Here is an 18,172-nt window from a genome sequence, read left to right as displayed (position 1 = left end):
TCCTTATATTATTCATTCCTAAGAGTTCACTGATTCCCATCTCAGCAAATTCATCATGCTGCCCCTTCTGGTTAGTCCTAAACTTGTGGCTATTTAATTAATAGTCTAAATTCACAGCAGTATTTATGAGGCAGGACCCATTTCTAGGATATTTCATTAGGGAGCACTGAAGCACACACATATTTTTTAAATATTTTCTATTTTTAATAGCATTCTTAAATCATGCCAAAAATTTATTGAATACCATATGTAAGTCAGACACTGTGAAAGTCATTTTCACTTTTATTATCTTTTGTTCCTTATAGCAAACCTTTTCAAAGGTTTGTGTTATCCTTGTTTTATGGATGGAGAAATGGAGGGTCATAGAAGTTATTTAACATGGCAAAGATATTACCTATGAAATCTGACTTTAAATCTAATACTTGAAGATATTAAATCCAGAATATGTTAGTGACATTCAATCATAATTGTATAATATATAAAAATTATAATCTGCATTAAGCACATTGAAAAGTACACCATTAGTGCTTTATTATTTTTTTTCCCTGAGTCACACAAAAATACTTTATTTTGACTTAACGTTTACATTTTTTCAGTGTTGAAGGAGTGCCTGGGTGGCTCAGTAGGTTAAGCATTTGACTCTTGGTTGTAGCTCAGGTCATGATCTCATGGGTGATGGGATCCAGCCCGTCAGGCTTGGCGCTCAATGGGGAGTCTGTTTGAAGATTCTCTCCCTCTGGCCCTCTCCCTATGCACACACACACACTCTTCTCTCTCTCTAAAATAAATAAATAAATCTTAAAAAAATTTTTTTTTCAGTGTTGAAAATAATATTACCATGCGATAAATAGATAAGGAATAGTTCAAATTCCAATTATAATTATCCATTAGATATTATCTTATTTTTATTACTGTGGATATTCTTTATGTACAATTACAAATTTTTAAAACATTTTAAATTTCCTTTCCAATGCCTGAAATCTGTCTTTGTTTCAAATTAAATTTTTCATTTTCACTTTTTCAATAACTAGAATATTGATCATATTATCCTTATGTACTCTACTGTTGACAAACATTCAAATTAATTAGAAAAATTTGAGAAAAAATAATGGTTATTAATGTGACCACCACCCAGCTTAAGAAATACATTTCCAATCTCTTGAATATTTTCTGTATTTCCCTTCCTGGTAATATACAACCCCTACTGCCTATGTAGCCACTCCTTTGCATTTGTTAACTTTAATCACATTTAAAAAAATACATTTTCCATATAGTGTAAATATTTTCCATATATAAAAATATATATTATATTTATATTGTATACAAAATGTGTATGCTATACATACACACACATACCAAGACAATATTGAAAGTTTTAATCCTCATATAATGAGGTTATCTAGGGGAGGCCTCCATGCATGTCTGAAAATTATTTGAAAAAGAAAAGAGCAAAGAAGGGTTTTAGTTATTATTATGATTAGGGGGTAGGTCAGAGGGAGGGTTACTGTATGGGCCAGTAGCCTACATGATTTGAACTTCTTGCCAGTGGCAGAGAAAGAATCAGTTGGATTTTATTTTTTGTTTGCTAACAGGTGAAGAAGAGGGGGAAAAAGGAGAGGTGGGTCTTGAAAGCTGTTAGCAGTCAAACATCAAAAAGGTAACCACTTTACTCCAATTCACCCCTGATGTTTGACTGGTGGCTGAAATGTACCGTGTTTCATTTAATTAAATTTTATTTAAATAAAACATATGGCTGGCACTTTTCGAGGCTGGTAGGCTGAGGCCAATAATTGAAGTGAAAGTTCCACTGAATGCCTTGTTCAAGAGCTCAGCTCTTGAGAAGCGAAATATGTGCTTTGGTTACTGTCAATGATATCTTAAACGACAAAAGGTATAAGTGTCTTAATGAGACTTGTATTGTGCTTTTAATTTGGGGTATCTGTGAAGGAAGACATTCTTAGTGTTCTTTATCTTCGATGAGGCAATCTTGGAAAAGGAATTCTTGTTTTGGCGATTGGCCAGACCAGATGACCATGCCACTGGAATTGGTGCAAGGGTCTACAAAAATGGGCAGATGGGGCTGTTGTTGGTCAGGGCATCCATTGTCAAGAATTGCTACCCAAATTTTGGCTAATTGTGTTGACTCATAATTCTTGTCCTTGATGAGAAATGCCATGGTTAAGGAGCAGAAGACAAAAACTCCCCTGTGGGTTCTAGAACTTGTACTAGTGGTGCTGCCATTCATAAAGTGTATGAATTTTCTTTGATATGTGGTCAGTTGATACCAATGGACTCTCATGTAGCTAAGGGATTTGGTAGAGAGATGACTTCATTCAGCCTCATGACAACTGGCAAGGGACTGAGGATGAGGAGGCCACCTCCTCCTGCATTTGAGATATGCCAGGAGGTCCAGGATCAGGACTTTCTTTTGGTACTATTTTCATTTACCAAGTGGCCATACCTTATGGAATGCTTCTTCCTAACCTAATTCACAACGGGCAGCAGGATATAAAGGTCCCAGGTTCAGTGCCTGTGAAAGTATCAATTTCAATAAGATCCATGTATGTATCTAGCAATTACTTCTCTCATGTCAGGTAACATGCAGCCAAGAATGGCAGTTGCTTGCATCAGAAGATTATGGGAAATTTATAGCTACCATAGGTGGTCCAAAGAATCTAGGTGGCATGAAAAGAGGTTCCTATACCATGCCAAGTAAAAGAGTTTCTTGGAGACACTAATTGGAGTATATGTTGTATTAAAATTTGGACAGACTCTAGACTATTTTAATGGAAAGGAGGGCATTCAAATTGGGTCAATTTATGAATAATAGCATTTCTAGGCTTAGGAAAATATTTAAACTGGAAATATGTTTCTTTCAGAACCCCCAAAGGCTTAAAATATTAATATTAATGTTCATGTTAATATTATAGATGCTGAAATGTTCAATAGCTGTTTCTTGACAATGGTCAGGGGTTAAGTGCCTTTAACTGACCAGATAACATACCAAAATTTTACTGAAGCAGTGGTCTTTATCTGGGGCAATGGTTCATTCTTTTCTAGAGATCCTTTGTGAGTATTTGCATGTCCTTGATCTGTATGTCAAATAAACCTACTTATAGAAAGATGTCATTGCTGTCATGATATATTTGTGTTCCTAGAGAAAGCTAGATATGGTTAAGATCTTGTATGCAAATATTGTGTGTGATGGAAAGGCTGTTATATCCCGTAAGTTGTCAGATAAAGTATATTGTATCTTTTTGAAGATGAAAGCAAACTGTAGTTGAAAGCCTATCATAATAGGCCCTGAACAGAATATATTAACCAAATCTTTGACTGCAAATTATTTACCAGTTCATTATTGAATGGAGTCTTTAATTTCAATAATATTGAGTATGAGGGCCAATCTATCATGAAGCACCATTTATTCTTTCCAGGTTTAAGAACAGGAGAAATTAAGCTAAGTAAAGAAACAATGGGTTAATCACCCCTTATCTAAATAGACCTTATATAATTGGGTTGAATCCTTGGAGGTCTTGTTTTAATTTATATTGATTTGTATTAACTATTTTAACTGGTGGAGATAGGTAAAGTCCATGGGGTCTTATTTTGTCAAGTGGGTTGTAAGGTTAAAAAACCAATTTAAATGTAATTTAATTTATTACTATTTAGTTACTTTATATGATTATTTAAATTTCTGCTTGTTGAATAGAGTGTCTATGACTAGGATGGAATATTTTAAGGCAATAAGCACTATGACTATGGGGAATCTGGGTAAGGAAATAGTTCTGATGGCCAAGAGTGAAGTACATTTGCTTTCCTCTATTTTATCTTTGGTAATTCCCCTTGGATTAAAGAGGATACCTTTTTTAAAAATTATGAATATTCCCAAACTAAAGTACAATTTGAGTCCCAGTGTTGATTAAGACCATAAATTTTTGTCAACTATTACATTTCAGCACATGTTAAAGTTAATTCATAACCTATGTTTTAGAGGCACAAAAATCATCGGTACCATTTTATTTCTTTCTTGTATAAATTCTCTCAGTAAATTTTGGATTTCTAATTGAAATTAGAAAATTGCAGATATCTGATTAATCTTTTTCTTGTTTTCTCCCTTCCCCCGTATCCATTTTTCTGCTTATTAAGATCAGTTTTATGTTCAGGTATTTGAAAGATCAGTCCAGTCTACATCAGAACTTTAAGCTCATATTCAGTTGTAAGTTTCCCCCATTCTGCAGGTCAGGCCTGGCACATGACTTGGAGGATAAGGTTTCAAGGAGGTATGGTCACTGCTCACATTTGCTCTACTCCCTCTCCTTCCTAAATGGCTGCCTGTGGACAGCCCAGGGTCTGAGAGAGATGGTGCAGTAGAGGAAAGGAAAATATCCTTTCACTCAGGTGGTTGTGTGTTATCCAAGCTGTCACACATCTCCATCAGGGAATAGACTCAACATTTGAGTCCTTTGTTGTGAGTTCTTTGGAGAAGAAGGTGAAAAGCGGACACTAGTCTCTAGTCTCCCCAAATTTCTAAAGAATCTTGATGGTTTCCTGAAGATCTTGAGTGCCCTGCTAAGTTCATAGAACAGAACAGACAACGCATGTCATGTTTAACTCAGCAGCTTCCAGATAGGTAAAGAGATAATGTTTTTTCTGTTTTCTTGCTGATATCTCCAAAATATGCTTCAAGGGCCAAACATGAGAGCATTCTTCATATAATCCTTGATCTTAGTAGATGTTTAGCTTTTTTTCCATAAAGGCTAAAAATAAAGGATTAATAAGGTCACTTCTTAATAAGATCTTAGTTGTAGCTTGGCTCCTTCCTCCCTTCCTTCCTTCCTCCCTCCCTCCCTTCCTTCCTCCCTCCCTTCCTTCCTCCTTCCTTCCTTCCTTCCTCCCTTCCTCCCTTCCTTCCTTGCTTCCTTCCTTCCTTCCTCCCTCCTTCCCTTCCTCCCTTCCTTCCTTCCTCCCTCCCTCCCTCCCTTCCTCTTTCTTTCTTTCTTTCTTTCTTTCTTTCTTTCTTTCTTTCTTTCTTTCTTTCTTTCTTTCTTTCTTTCTTCTTTTTCTTTCTTTCTTATATAGGAGGAACTTGTCACCTTTCCTGTCTGCTTTAATAATTTAGCTGAAATTCTGGAAGACCAAAAAAAGGAAAAAAAAAAAAGACATATTCCAAATCCTGTTTTATAGCTATTAAGTATATATGTAGACTAGTTTTACTGGATACCCAATTTGTTTAGTAATTCAAGGGATGTTCAAGATGGACCCGCGCCTCAGGGATGCTCTTGCACAAAAGTTTGCCTTTTCTGAGTGCAGGTACAAAGAAGAAAGAAAGGTAAGATATACGGCATTCATTAAAATTTCATTTTCGCTATCCCAAACATATAAAGTGAAGATCATAGCTTATGCAGAAGGTAAAAATGCTGTAAGAAATATTGCTCCTGTATTGCTTAATTTTTAATATGATGGCCAAAATTAAAATACTAGGATTTGTTTCCACAGGAAAATAGTAACCTTACCCAAAATCACTGTTCTATGTTACAATAAGTTTTATAAATACTGAGATATAGAGTAAAACAAATAGATGTAATTTTATGTTAGCAAGTAAACTTGCAAAGATGAGTGTGGTTATATTTACGCTTATGTTGTGCAACTGGGGATTTCATGGAACTCCAAAGAAGATTCATGAGTGTTACTGATCATTCCTATCTTCCTCTTACCGTTATTGGAAAATTTTAACTATTAAGTGCTTGAGCTATAAAATTAATTATTAGTAAGCACAGCGTTGTTATCTTTTATATTTGTGAATTGGTTTTTCAAATTAGAAAGGAACTTCTATACCAGATTTCATGAGCACATTTTCTCTTTTTTCATTCTCCTTCCCTCTAGTGTCAATGCTTCTGTGGTAGAGTTAATTTAATTTGTGCTTTAGTGAATGTCTTCCCATGTAAACCCAGCCAATTTCTTCCATATACATTTTTATTCCTAAGTGTAATTTGGCTTAGACTTTATACCATACAGAAACTTCCAGCTAACTACTTGATATCATGTTTTTTTGGGGGCGGGGGGAACAAATGAAAGAACGAAAAATTCTTAATCTCTGTAGATAAATCACTTTATATAAATATTTTTTCCCAAACCTAATGGTTTTCCCACTGTGAGTGAAATGAACTCTATTACATGATTATATTACATGAATACAGTATAGCTATTGTGCTGATTGTTTTGGTGAATCAATAATTATTTAATCTCATTGAATAATTTTGAGAGAATATCATTTGGGGCTCTGAGGAAGCTGATTTTATGGAAATTAGACTGAAGAAATATTTTGTCCCTTCTCACCTGATTTATAAGGAAAAAAAGTCAAGAAAAATAAATAAAAATATGTGTTTCCATCCAAACAATCTTATGTTATTGTTCCACCTGCTGCACTACAGGTTATTATGCACAGAAGAAACGGTCTGTGTGTGTGTTTGTACATTGCATCCATATGTAAGTAAGGGTGAAATAAAGACTAATCAAGATTCTACAAGTTGATGATGTTTTTTCTCCATAAGCCCTTTGGTTGCAAATACTATTTATTACTTTGTTTTTCAACAATGAAACAACACTAGCAAATCTTAAAAGGGACAGTAAATCTGACTTTCCTGGTTTGTGACATTTGTAATGTATGCAAATCTACCATGACCCATATAACACTGGCTACAGAGTTAATGAGCAATAGTGACAAGACCTAATGCTTCAGGGAGAGTCTTTAGAAATTTAACGGGCATTGTCATGGCACCTCACACGGTGGGGGAGTTCTGTCTCCAATCAAAAGGTTACTTTTCCTCCTCAAGTAATTTAGAATCCTTTTTTACCATCACTACATCCCATGGAGTGAAGACATATACAAAGCCTTCTTGCACAAGACAGACAATCATTCCCAAAGCTAATAAGCAGATACTGAGAACCACCTGTGACTGTCCAGAGCTGACAGTTTTGTGCGAAAACCAGGAAAAGCCAGAACATAAGCAGTTAAAGGAGATCAAGGTTTATTCAATGAAGAGGACCTGGGATTTAATCAGAGCACATCAATGTTTTTGTAGTTCTGGGGACCAGGTGTGAAGATCACATGTGGGCTCTGAAGTCACACTGGCTGGATAAGCATGTAAGAATAAAAATAGGGAGGGAGAGACAAAGGCAGAGGAGGGGAAGAGAAGAGAGCATATGGTTAAAGAGATCCTAGGTTTTGTTTTTATTTCAAGGGCTGATACATTTTGCAAAATAAATGAAAGAGGGTCATGAATGAACTGTTTTGATTTATGTCAAAACAATCATGACAGACTAAAAGTAGCAGAAATATCATTGATATATATTATTACAGTGACAAGAATTACATAGTGAAATGAAAAATTTTACAGTAGTTGGAGAATAGACACCTGCAAGCAATTATTTCCTAGGGCATTAGGTCATAAAATAAAAGGGATGTGATTGAGCTAATTAGATGAAAACTTACTGTTGAAAAAAAGTCAGAGTCTCTATTTTTTTTTTTTTTTAAAGATTATTTATTTGACAGAGAGAGATACAGCGAGAGAGGGAACACAAGCAGGGGAGTGGAGAGGGAGAAGCAGGCCTCCTGCTGAGCAGGGAGCCCGATGCGGGGCTTCATCCCAGGACCCTGAGATCATGACCTGAGCCGAAGGCAGACGCTTAACGACTGAGCCACCCAGGCGCCCCTCTATTTTTTTGGTTTAATGAATTTCATTAAAAGTTCACGGTTTGGCATGGGAGAAAAATCCAAACTCACTATTAAGGATCTACTTTCTAATACACTTGCCTCATCCTTTCCTGAATATGAGTAATAGTACTGAAACTGGATATGGGTAATAATCTTGTTATTATGTCAAAATCTTGAAACCATTCAAACTTCTGGAATTACAGATAACTGAAATCCTAAACAATAATCCTAAATAATTTTTAAACATTTTTCTATGCATTATAAAATACAAAATTATTAGATAATATCCAGGATAGACAGAAAAGTATTCTATCTGAAAATTCAACAAAAACTTTTGGTACAACATAAAAATAATGAATGTTTTTATCTCTTGATTTATTTCAAGTTATTTGTAATCAACAAATATTGTACTTCACATAATTACAAATAAACTTTTTGTTTTTCCTTCTATGAAAAGATGGAAGACTGTTTCAGTTCCTTAACTGAAAGAGCATATAGACATTGTTGGCCCAATATATGTTGATGTACTTATAATGAAAAACACAGGGTGACTTAGTCAGTCTTTTCATACATACAAGTTATGCTACCTGTATTAGGCTTTAGTAAGAGAATTTATATATAAATATATATAATGCATATATTATAACTGTGCAGAAAAATAAATGGAGATCTTGCTATATGTGCCATACTAGATAAGTATTTTATTTTATTTTTTAAGATTTTATTTATTTATTTGACAGAGACAGAGAGAGCATGAGCAAGGGGAGCTGCAGAAAGAGAGGGAGAAGCAGGGTCCCCGGTAGGCAGGGAGCCTGACATGTGGCTCCATCCCAAGACCCTGAGATCATGACCTAAGCTGAAGGCAGATGCTTAACCGACTGAGCCACCCAGGCACCCCTAGGGTAAATGATATTATAGCATGGATATATTTTTTTTACAATGTCTCTAGAAGTTTAGGCATGGTAGAAAATGTCACAGAGATTAAGACATAATCTTAGTGGGAATCAAACTCAGGATTATTTGAGTTCAATTTCATATTTTCCCTATTATTGTTTAGAATATCTATAAATTTTATTGTTTCTACTTATCCTCAATATCCATATTTAAAATGTGGTTTTATCAAAGTTTATAATTAAAGACATATAATTAATACCCCATGGCTTTAGATATTTAATGTAAAATCTTGCATTGATCATTTCACTTTGTTCTTTGCTAAAAGGTGTTAATATATTTCAGGGTTAAAGCAAAAGAAAAATCTATGTATATGTTCATATTAATATATCATAAACTTACAGTATAAAAATAGAACAAAACATTAAGACACAAAGTTGCCTAGCCAGATAGTAAATACATTTAATCATATAAAGTTACTATATATGACTTATATATAATGTGTCTCTCTCTATATATATACACACACAGCTTCAATAATTTAAAATAAGAGAATATTGTTCAACAGTTATAAAAAATTTTTACTTACTTAGAAAGATATTTTCTTTAAAATAATTTTTTGGGGGGCGCCTGGGTATCTCAGTTGGTTAAACATCTGCCTTCCTCTCAGGTTATGATCCTAGGGTCATGGGATTGAGCCCCACATCGGGTCCCTGCTGGAGGGAAAGCCGGCTTCTACCCTCTCCCTCTGCCTGCCACTCCCCCTGCTTGTGCTCTCTCTCTCTCTGTCAAAATAAATAAAATATTTAAAAATAAATAAATAAATAAAATACTTTTTAAAAAGATTTTATTTATTTACTTTAGAGAGAGAAAAAGATAGAATGCTGCACGCAAGTGGGGGGGGGAGGGGCGGAGGGAGAGGGAGAATCTCAAGCAGACTAGGTACTGAGCCCAGAGCCTGCCCCAAGCCTGGATCTCATGACCTTGAGATCATGATCTCAGCTGAAACCAAGAATGGGATGTTAACAGACTGAACTACCCAGGTGCCCCTTTTTAAAATAATTTTTAATATTCTTCAAAATAGATCTTAAAAAATTGACAACTACTATAAAAATGCTAAGCTTTAATGTTAAAATACTTTGAAGTGTATCACCACTGATCTTCACGTCGAGTGACCGCTTTAAAAATACGAGTTTAATTTATTTTTTTCTTCAAACAAAATTGTAGGACTTTACACAGAATTATTCAAATATTTCAGATAAGTAGAGATTCATCAGAGTGGAAATGAAGATCTTAAATTTATACATGGAATTGTTGTCTTGGGCTTTTGATATTGTCAATAGCTAAAAAACAAAAAACAAAACAAAACTCCATTGAAAAAATAGTGCTCAATAGACATGTAAACAACAAAGAATAATCATTTTAAAAAGGTTATCAATGAACATTTCGAGTACTATGGACAAAGATAGAAAACTAAATAATGTAAAAAAAAAACAAAAACCAAAAACCAACAACCTTCTGAAAGCCATTAAAATGCAAATATTCCCTAGTAATGTTCTCCATCCTCTCAGCCAAGAGTAATAATTATTCATGTGCTGAATACTCAGTCACCAGTGGCTTGATATTAATGACTGCAATGCAGGTTTATTCGTTGGCCTTGACTATTATAGTTTGTTCTCTCTTCCTCATTCTAACTATCAAAATGCATTAAGCCTAATGGGAAAAGACAAATTACCAAGTCTTATTTGAACAATTTAAGTGATTTTGCATTCTTGGTATGCTATTAAGTCAGTTAATGCTGCTTCAAGATACTGCACGGAATTCTTGCTCATTGGTTTCTTATTATTATGGTGGGTGGTTTTGCTGATATTACAAATCACTTATGTCTAGGATCAGTGTTAGTATTCGACTTAACTTGAATTCTGAAATGACAACAATGGTATATACCTTACAGAAAAGAGAGAGGAAAAAAATGAAAATATGATTATAGGAAGCAAGATGATTTTTAACATATAAATGCAAAAGTCAAGGTTTGAAACTCATTTGGAGCAACCAAGAAAAATTTAATTGTTCTATATGAGATAACAAAGAGAAAGACCTTTTCTTCACTGATCATTATAAACTCATTATGAGTTAGAGGAGGAGAAACAATTAACTTAAGGGTTTGTGCAGCCGTTTCTCAAATAAAATTAGGAGAAAAGAATGAAACCTTAATTTTACTGTTCAGTTAGTTCAAATGAAAACAATAAATCCTTTAAAGAGAATATAGTATTTTTCCCCTCAGAAATAATTGTATGGTTTTGTTCTCCAAATGTATATAGGTATATATGTATATGTGTATACAAGTATTAATGTGTATATGTGTATATATATCATATATAAAATATGTAATAGATATATAAATGTATATATTTGAATTTTAAACACATTAGGTATCAAATTACTTTACAGCAATACATACTCTCCACTTAACAAATAGATTCCCCTCTAGTGCCTCCACTCTCACCATCCTCTTGTCATAACACTAGTCTGTTCCTTGCGTTTCAAAATGTACTCAGAACATGAAATTCAAGAATTATAGTAGCAAATGTAGCATATAAGATAAAAGAAAACACAATTCCATGGCAATATGAGAATGAAGTCCAATTATTATTCTGTTTTCATATAGAGTTTAAATGTCTACATGGTGTTGCTAATAGAACACTAACTAACTACTATTAGCCATACTTTTTTATAACCTCAAAAGCTCCTTAGAAATGTGCTTCTAGAGATGGCTAGAGTATTGAGAAATGCAGTGTCAGTTCTGATAGATATTATTTGAATGATCACGTTGTGCACAAATCCATTAAATCAGCCACATCCTCAATATATCCCAACAATACAAAGAAAGAAAATGATTTATCTTTAATCTGGAACTTTTCATATAGTAGAATCCATATAATATAAAAAATTGTTAAAATTAGAATCTATAGTAAAGAGATCTTTGCTTTGGCAAATTTGAAGATTAAAAGGTCATGCTAGTTCAACATAATCCAAAATGGTCAATATGATGGTAGCTCTAAGATGCCTGATAGACTCTTGATATATCACCAAAGGCATAGTCTTTTTAAGATGGCTTATCAGATATCTCTTTATCCTTGTTCTGTAAACATTCAAGTGCCCATCAGATATTTTGCTACTGCTACAAATCCTGCAAAACAACACAAAAAGGTGTCACAGCAAAAGCATCAGATAAAAGAAAAGAAAAGAAAAGAAAAAAAGAAAGAAAAGAAAAGAAAAAAAGATGAGAAAGAAAAAATAAACTATACAGAAAACAATCCTGAGGATCTCTATCTAAAATGCATATACCTCCTTGGGGCTCTTGGTTAGCTCAGTTGGTTAAGTGTCTGCCTTCAGCTCAGGTCTTGATCCCAGGGTCCTGGGATAGAGCCCTGCATTGGGCTCCCAATGCAGAGGGGAGCCTGCTTTTCTCTCTCTCTCTCATAGGTAAAATCTTTCAATAAATAAATAAATAAAACACATGTAACCCTTTGCAGATATACACTGTGAAGAAAGTAAAGAATTTCAAATTCTGGACTTCACTAATTCAAAGCGAGGTAACTATCTTGACCTGACGCTGGATATATAGCACTTGAGGAAAAATAAAAAGTGGCTTCATTGGCCAGTGTTCTTAGTTTCCCATACTCATTTGTGATAGAAATCAATGAAGTTACTGTATTCACAGTGAATACATCAGAGATTAAAATAGCAGAAGAAAACAGAGGTATGCATACAAAAGGAATTCATACGATTCAGGGGATTTTGGATGATGAAATTCATGCAGACTTTTATGTAGCTGTTCCAGAAATAATGCCTGAGGTTAATCCATTAAAGAAGAAACTGAAAAAAATTTTTTTCCCAAAGCTTATTTGAAATTCCATTGGCTGTGACATCCCCCAAATGCTTGAATTATTTAAAATTGGGAATGAGGCAACAGCTTTTTCTGCCCATGGGTCCTGTCCCTGTGCTTTAATAAAAGCACCATTTTGCACCAAAACAAAACAAAAATAAATAAATAATTAATTAATTAATTAATTAATAAACTAAATTGGGTATGCAATTAAGGCTGATGAAGAAAGGGAAAACTTTCTAGAGACCAAAATAGCAACATTGGATCAAATAACTGGATAGTGGCCAATGCACAAAGAGTTATCAATGAAGTTTGTAGGATAGACCTCTGAGTTTGGGACCCTTTATGGTACACACTTTCCTTCATAGTTCAAGTGAAGACTTGTGACTAAAGTCATTGTTGCCTAAATAAGCAGAAACCAAAGAAAGTAAAAAAAGATGCTGCCTAAAAGTGTTCAATTGTAAAATTACTTTTCCTAGATTAGAAGTAACAGAGAAAATTATGAAACTGCATAATTTTTATATTTGGTGTCTTATTTCTTGATCATCATATTTGAATGTAAATTTTAGCAGCAGAAAAGAAACACAATAAATTCAAAAATAAGAAAATAAAGTTTTCTCTCTGAACTTTACAAAAAAAATCACAATGTTGAAAAAGACAATAATACCAACCATTATTTTGTTGATGCTTTAAAATTGTGAGAAGAAAAAATCACATTGTAAATGCAGCCCCTGTGGATGCCTTAAGTCTTGAAAAATTGCATATACATATACATATATATATATAGTTTTATATACATTTTATATAAATATATATATTTTGTATCTTTAAAATGCAGACTGAAAATGTTTTTGTACTCCACCTAACATGAGAGACAAAGAAAATACTTTAGAATAAATGTGGCAAATATAGAGGTTTTTTTTTTTTTGAATCATCAGAAATTATGTAATCAGTTCCTCACTGAAAAAAAAATGAAGTGATGTTTGTATTGAAGGTATTTTCTCTGGAAACATATTCCCCCAAGATAAAAGTTTACAAAATATCTCAAGTAGCTGGTTTGCTTTCAAAGATCTCATGTGTCACCGATCTCTCAATTTTACTTTACTTCAGTCAAATCTTTTTTGATATTTCATATATTTGTCAAATTTATACAGTTTATACATATGTGCTTTTGTGTGTGTCTGTGTATGGAAAGAAAACAGATCAAATTAAAACCCTTTCAGAACATTCTCTTGTTTTCTTTTAACATCCTGCAGTTTCCCACTAGGTAAACCCAGTGACTGTCTAACCAGTGAGAAAACTTCTTAATATCTCACTTAAATCCTAATATTTTATAACAAATTGGAAACTGAAAATCACATTTTACTTCCCATTTCTAATTATGGAACCATAAACCATGCCCTTCAATATAACTACTTAATGTCTCCAACAACTGTCTAGCTCAGACTCCATCCTACACTCACAGACCACCGTGCATCTTTGTGTAGAATTTAGAATGTATAACTCTTTGTACTTACCAATGCTTTATTGTCTTGTGATTTTTAGTCCCCAGTTAAGTAATTTTGAGGAACAGATTAATTTGTCCAAGTAAGTTCTAGGAGCATGAGTCAGTAGGTTTCGACAGTTATTTATGTTAACGTATCACATAATTTCTAGGAAACTTCAGGATCTTTTGTCATTTGCTTTTTTCTGTTTGTATGGGAAGTTAAACTGCATCTCTTTGGAAATGGTCTCTTAATTTTGCATGTCTCTGCAACTTAGCTGATAAAAGTAAAAATATCTTCTCTGGCTGCAATAACAAAATATCATAGACTGGATGGTTTAAACTACAGAAATTTATTTTCTCACAGTTTTGGAGGCTGGAAATCTGAAATCAGGGTGCCAGGATGATTGGGCTCTGGTGAGAGCCTTCTTTCTGGCTTGCAGATGGCTGCCTTCTTGAAAGGGAAAAAAAAAAAAATCTCTTTTGCTCTTCCTCTCCTTATAAAGCCACTAATCCTTTCAGATTAGGACCCAACCCTGTAACCTCCTTTAACCTTAATTAACCCTTAAAAGCCTCATCTCCAAACATGGTCACACTGGGGATAAGGAATTCAACATATGAATTCAGAAGGACAGACAGAGACACAGCGTTTTCATTCCCTCTGGTTTTCCTTACTAAACTCTGTGGTACTTCTATTTTAACATGATGTTGCAGTTATCTGTGTGTATTTTTTTTTTCACTTTCTTTTTATAATAGCTTGTTCTTTTTCTTCTTATAAACTTAATCTCCTATTATGTTAATGCTCTCAAATCTAGAAATGCATATTATTTTATGTTTGTCCTCACTACTTAAACAAATGACCTGACACAATGCAGATAGACAGAAATTATTAGGTAAATAAAGGAATATGTGAAGCCTCTATTGGATAAGATATTCAAGGCAGAGGGGTGCCTGGGTGGTGTAGTTGGTTAAGCATCCAACTCTTGGTTTCAGCTTAGGGTGTGATCTCAGTGTGGAGATCGAGCCCTGCGTCAGGCTCTGCACTTAATGTGGAGTCTGCTTAAGATTCTCCCCCCCTCTTCCCCTCCAGCTCAGCTTGCTCTCTCTCTCTTTTTCTCGCTCTAAAATAAATAAATAAATATTAAAAAAAGATATTTAAGGCAAATTAGAGTAGAAAATATTATTTTTAAATAATTAGAAGCAATTCAAGTCTTTAACAGCATACATTAAATTTCTTTAACCTTGATTTTTCCCTCAGACATTTAAAGCAAAACTGGGAAAGAACATACAACCAAATGTGTAAAACACTTTAAGACATGATTTGTAATTTAATATGCATAATAAATAGGAACTAAATTAGATATTCAACCAAATCTAAGCAAAGGTTGGCACACTTTTGAGTCACATGGGTATTTCTTTCAAAGTTGGGGTAATCTGATATAACAGATAGTAAATTTGAAACATATAAATGAACACAGAGTTAACTAGTTAGGACAGCATATATATTATCAAGCTTATATTTTGATAAATAGAAATTTTCACAGTAAATTACTCAAACATATAACTTGACCCTGTGTAGTTAATAATGTAATTCATTTAAACATGTTACTTATCAAAAAGACATATTTATATTTAAGCTTTGGGATACGTCCATAATGAAATCAGTTATAAGCTTTTTATGATTCTCTTCAATATGCTAGCTACAAGGGAAAATATGGAAGTGATTATTTGTGGCTACCAGAAAGGAAAATTAACACTGGCATCAAATCTCTGGAGGATATGTTCAGTTTCCACAGATAAAATACTTTTTTTAACTTACTTATTTCAAGATTTCTTTTTTTTTTTTTTTTAAGATTTTCTTTGAAGACATTCTCAATCCATATGGAGACATTACAGTCCCTGACACTGGAGTGACTACCATGTGCATGTAACAATGTAATCTTACTGTGCTATAGAATGAATGTTTATGCCCTCCTAAAATTCATATGTTGAAACTTAATCCCAATGTGATTGTATTTGGAAGTGGGGCCTTGGGAAGGTGATTAAATCTTGAAGGTGGAGCCCTCATGAATGAGATTAGTGCCCTTACAAGAGAGACTCCAGAGAGCTTCCTTGTCCCTTCCACCATGTGAAGTTACAGGGAAAAAACTCAACCATTTACCAACCAGGAAATGGGTTCTCACCAGACCCCAAATCTACCTGTACCTTGAACTTTTACTTCCCAACCTTCAGAGTCATGAGAAATGTTTGTTGTTTAAGCTACCCAGTCCATGATAGTTTGTTAAAGCAGCCCCAACAGACAAAAACATGTTTTGTGTTGAGATACTGCTGTTATAATGTTCATGAGACTGCCATGTAAATAAGCCTTATTTTTATTTATTTATTTTTTTAAAGATTTTATTTATTTATTCGACATAGAGAGACACAGCGAGAGAGGGAACATTAGCAGGGGGAGTGGGAGAGGGAGAAGCAGGCTCCCCGTGGAGCAGGGAGCCCAATGCTGGACTCGATCCCAGGACCCTGGGATCATGACCTGAGCCAAAGGCAGATGCTTAACGACTGAGCCACCCAGGCACCCCTTTGTATTTGGAATAAATAAGCCTTATTAAGCAGGTCAAAGATAAATCCCATTTATAGAAAATCAAACAAACCACTGTTTCAATTGTAGTACTTCTCTATTATAGTTAGATTATGAGTCTCCCAGTTAAAAATTAATGTTAATTATTATACATATTAAATATGTATTTAAAATATTGTGAAGAGTTTACATTTCTGTTATACGAAGAAACGAGGATAATACATTTGTTAATAAGGAAAGATAATATTAACAAACTATTGTTAGAAACTGTCTATGTCTAACTGTGAATTTATACTGTCAAATTACCTTTTATTACCATAAACTCATTGAAACAAGTAATCTCATGTGTCTCTTGGCAGCCAAAGCAATTGTATTATTGTCTCTGTTGCTTCTTAAATTCTTCCATCCTCTCTCTTTTGAAAATTACAGTATACTTGTCTCCATCATAGTAAGAGATGAATGATAAATAAATAAAATGAAGAGATAATGCAGGTTTTAATTCATAATAAGGGATTTCAGAGTATTAAAATGTATTTTATATAACATTATGAAATTAAGAAATAAGGATGAATTGCATGGAAAGAAAATAGGTTCATTAGAAATAGCTTTTACTTTTATTACTGTAGATTTTTTTTTCTTTGCCTTTACCATCTCTTATAAATTTTTATATCCCTATTATGCTGATAGAAAAAGAACAATTATGCCAAGAGGGATAAGGTACTCTCACCATGCTTACTAGAAAGAAAGGCACCCACGCTGCATGACAGTTATCACTAGATTTACTATCTGTCAGCAGATGCTCACTGAAATGAAAATGTTCCCTGAATTCATGCTGTGCCTATCTTCTCTGCTCCCCAATGCCTTTCCTCCAGGGGCAATCATGGGGATAAGAATCTCCCTTTTACAATGAACACTTTAGAGCTCATAAGTGGAGCACAACTTTTGCCCCCTCCTTGGGTAGTCATTTATCTCCTCTGAAGCATATTCTCATTATTTTGTTTCAGAGAGCAAGGTTTAGGTTCATGTAACCCATTCACTTATCAGGGTCAGATGCAATTGTCTCCTTATCCTGTAGTGTGTGCCTTCCGCAAGTGATGGGCAACTTATAAATGCTGCACTCTGTGTTTTATGGCTTTACCATCTATCCACTTAGAGAAAAAAACATTATTCATTCAGATGCACACTGCAAACATTGTAAAATCTAGTGGAAATTATTTTTACTGACAATATTTAAATTATTTGAATTGGAATGAAGGGAAATCAGGTGGTCCACGTACTTGAAATCTCATTTTCCCAGAATTGGAAAGAAGATTACTTTGGTTATCACCAGCACTAGAGGATGGAGAAGCCCCTCACCTTGTGATATACTCAGGCCACTGGGGCACCCTGCAGTCAAAGAGCAAGTCTTCATTATTTATTTATTTATTTATTTATTTATTATGTTCATTTAACCAACATATAGTACATCATAAGTTTTTGTTGTAGTGTTCAACAATTCATTAGTTGTGTATATCACCCAGTGCTCATCCCAACACATGCCTTCCTTAATACCCATCACCCAGTCAACCCGTTCCCCCACCCACCTCCATTCTATAACCCTCAGTTTGTTTCCTGGAG

At 34.1% G+C, this 18,172-nt stretch overlaps 1 pseudogene; it reads left to right on the top strand.

Moving 5' to 3' along the window:
- The window catches only part of LOC118018744, a 124,850-nt pseudogene extending 111,813 nt beyond the window's left edge, over positions 1 to 13,037 (top strand).
- Positions 13,038 to 18,172: the final 5,135 nt, after the last annotated feature.

The sequence above is a fragment of the Mirounga leonina genome, unplaced genomic scaffold, assembly GCF_011800145.1.
Source record: "Mirounga leonina isolate KUSES-001 unplaced genomic scaffold, KU_Mleo_1.0 Mir_172, whole genome shotgun sequence".
Lineage (NCBI taxonomy): Eukaryota > Metazoa > Chordata > Mammalia > Carnivora > Phocidae > Mirounga > Mirounga leonina.
This window is presented reverse-complemented; position numbering and strand designations above follow the sequence as displayed.